The sequence below is a fragment of the Phocoena sinus genome, chromosome 2, assembly GCF_008692025.1.
Source record: "Phocoena sinus isolate mPhoSin1 chromosome 2, mPhoSin1.pri, whole genome shotgun sequence".
Lineage (NCBI taxonomy): Eukaryota > Metazoa > Chordata > Mammalia > Artiodactyla > Phocoenidae > Phocoena > Phocoena sinus.
Window position 1 is genome coordinate 15,935,501 of NC_045764.1, and position 3,962 is coordinate 15,939,462.

Here is a 3,962-nt window from a genome sequence, read left to right on the forward strand (position 1 = left end):
GGGTTCGTGCCCCGGTCTGGGGGGATCCCACATGCCGCGGAGCGGCTGGGCCCGTGAGCCATGGCCGCTGGGCCTGCGCGTCCGGAGCCTATGCTCCATGGTGGGAGAGGCCACGGCAGTGAGAGGCCCGCGTACCACAAAAAAAAAAAAAAAAGTCAAAAATCAATACACATCCTTGAACAGTAAAATTTTTCTTTCTACCAGGTCTATCATGATTTGAACATTAAAAATAGTCTGACATCGGGCTTCCCTGGTGGCGCAATGGTTGAGAGTCCGCCTGCCGATGTAGGGAACGCGGGTTCGTGCCCCGGTCCGGGAATATCCCACATGCCGCGGAGCGGCTGGGCTCGTGAGCCGTGGCCGCTGAGCCTGCACGTCCGGAGCCTGTGCTCCGCAACGGGAGAGGCCACAACAGTGAGAGGCCCGCGTACCGAAAAAAAAAAAAAAAAAAAAAAAAATAACATTATTCTGTACTGTTTGAAGTGCCATTCATCATTTAGACAAGAAATGAACTGGAATGGTGGCACCTAAGGTAAATCAGTATAATCCAGTAGTATAATAGTTTATAAAGTAAATTTATATTTTGTTGCCAAAAGATAAAATTATATTCAACTGATAATTTCTCTATCACTTTTTCTCTACATATACCAAAAGGGGCAAAAAAATAAACTGGTAGCAGCCAGGGATTTTTTTATCTAGTTTATCGAGGAAAGCTAACACATCTTAGAGATCCAGTGTTGTAACACTGGGCTGCGGGCATCATACATATTGTCTCATTATGTCCAAAACATCTTGCATTGTTCCCTACTTCTACTTTAAAAAAAATATTACTCAATTGTCCAAGATCACAAATGATGGAGCTTGACTATATAATTTTAATTGAATTATATTGCTTCTGGATGAGACTTCCAAGAGGCAAAGTGACAGAGCAAATTCATTTTAAAAAGAAATGCCATAATGTTTTATCTTTTTTAAAAGATTGAGCACCTACTTTACACTAGATACTGGGCATAGGGAGATAGGAGAGATACAATGAAAGATAAGACAATATACCTAACTTACAAGGATTTACAACCTGGGAAGTGCATATACGACCTTTATAAAAAATGTACACACACTGCTTCTAATTTGGTCTTAAAAAGAGTGGATTATGTTTTCTATAAAAAAATAAGCCAACTCTCAAGCTACAAAAAAGGTAGATGCTGGATGGAGTGAGATATAAAATGCTTTAAAATATATAAATGAGGGGCTTCCCTGGTGGCGCAGTGGTTGAGAGTCCGCCTGCCGATGCAGGGGACACGGGTTCGTGCCCCGGTCCGGGAAGATCCCACATGCCGCGGAGCGGCTAGGCCCGTGAGCCATGGCCACTGAGCCTGCGCGTCTGGAGCCTGTGCTCCGCAATGGGAGAGGCCACAACAGTGAGAGGCCCGTGTACCGCAAAATAAAATAAAATATATAAATGAGCCCTGAGCCTACAAAATGCAGAGCAAATACCCAAGAGTTGAAAGGGAGATAGAAGGAGATATAGCCAATGCAACAGAGTTTATTATTGAATGACTGTCCTAAAGAGTATTTTAAGGAAAATTCCAGAATTAATGTGGAATAATCATTGAAAGAAAGTATGAGATGCAAGAAGAAGGGGTGAGTAAATACTGAAGCTCTATTGCAGATTAAAGTGACCCAGAGCTCTAATCTTGAAAGATGAACTGAGGAAGTTCATTAAAAGATTTCTATTTACGTAAGATAGGGAAATAGAAGTGCTATCACTACAGAAAGCCAGAGGAAGAGTATGCTAGGAAAAAAATTCCTGGCACCTTCAATAAGGATTCCCATAGATTATGACCATCCAAATAAGAGCTCACAGCGAAAAATTAACCAGCAAATGACAAACAAGACTCTATGACTCAGGGCCAGCACAAAAAAATAAGCAAAGGTACAATTAGATACCTGATAATGTCATATATTGGCAGTATGTCATCGTGAATACAAAATAATTATGTATCAAGTGTTAAAAAGATTAAATTTTTAAAATAAGCTCTAGGAAGAAGAGACTAACCATGCTTTTGTTAAAGTGACCAGGAAAAATATAATCACTGAGAATGAAAGAAAAGTAGATGGTATAAGTAGGAAGAAAATAAACAAATGAATAAAGAATTTAGTGAATTGGAAGAAGGTATTTTTTAAATGTACAAAATGTACCATAGAGATGTAAGCACACATTTTACAATATAGTTTAAGACTGTGGAACATAGAACGGTAGGGTCCAAAATATGACTAAATGAAACTTACAGGGGAGATTTTAAAAAAAGAATGGAGAGGCAGTATTTGAAATAAAACTTTTCCAGAAGTGAAGAAAGTCATGCACTCTGAGGATTCAGATGACTGCAATGACGGCAAGGACTTCGAATCCCTTACCCCTCCCCTCCACCTTCCCTTGATAAAAGAAGTAGTTCTTTCAATTATTCCAATTCTCTACAATCTCTTCTAGAAAACAGAAGCAGAGGGAATGCTTCCTAACTTATTCTGTGAGGATATCATTACCCTATTACCAAAATCAGACAAAGACAGTAAAAGAAAGAAAAGTTACAAACCAATCTCTCATGAACATAGATATAAAAATCCTCAACGAACTACTAGAGAATTAAATCCAAAAATGTATAAAAATAATTATATGCCACTGTATATATTACCAAGTGGAATTTATTCCAGGTATGTAAAATCAGTTCAATATTCAAAAATCAATTAATATAATCCATCACATCAAGAGTCTAAAGAAGTTATAGGATCATATCAACTGATGCAGTAAAAGCATTGGACAAAATCCAACATTAATTATAATAAAAACCCTCAGAAAACTAGGAAAATAAAGAAATTATCAACTTGATAAAGAACATCTACCAAAAACTTATAGCTAACATCATACTTAATGGTGAGAAACTAGGTGTTTTCTCCCCAAGATTAGAAACAAGGCAAGGATGTCCTCTCTTCCTATTCAATATCACACTGGAAGACCTAGCTAATGCAGTAAGACAAAAAAAGAAAAGAAAAGATATACTGATTGGGAAGGAAGAAATAAAACTGCCTTTGTTCACAGGTGACATAATTTTACATGTAGAAAATCTTTTAAAAATCACACATAAAAAAAACCCTGAAACTAATAAGTGATTGAAGTAAGGTTGCAGGATGCAAGGTTAATATACAAAGTTAATTGATTTCCTATATACCAGAAATAAACAATTAGCATTTGAAATTAAAAACACAGAACTATTTTTATTAGCACCCACAAAATGAAATGTGTAGATATAAATCTAAAAACGTATGTACAAGAGTAGTATAAAGAAACCTATAAAATTTTGATTAAAAAAATGATAGAAAAATCTAAATAGAGAGATATCCCATGTTTATGGATAGGAAGTTTTAATGTTGTTAACAGCTCTTCCCAACTGGATGTATGGATTCAACACAATTCTAATCAAAATTCCACCAAGCTATTTTATGAATATCCACAAAGTAATTCTAAAGTTCATATGGAAAGGCAAAGACCCACAACAACCAACACAATACTGAAGAACAACACTGGAAGACTTCACAACAGTGTGAATACACCACCTGACTTCACAAGTTAGTATAAAGCTACAGTAATCAAAACAATGTGGTACTGGTAAAAGAATAGGCAAATTAATCAATGGAACAGAATGGAGAGTCTGGAAATAAACCCACACAAATACAGTAAGTTGGTTTCTGACAAAGGAGCAGAGGCAATTCAATGGAGAAAGAATAACCTTTACAACAAATGTGTTGGAAAAACTGGACAACCACATGCAAAAAAATATTAATATAAACATGGACTTTAGAACTTTCATGAAAATTAACTCAAAATAGATTATAAACCTAAACGTAAGAAGTTTAACTATAAACTCTAGAAAATAACTTTGGGGAAAATCTAGGTGACCTTGGGTTTA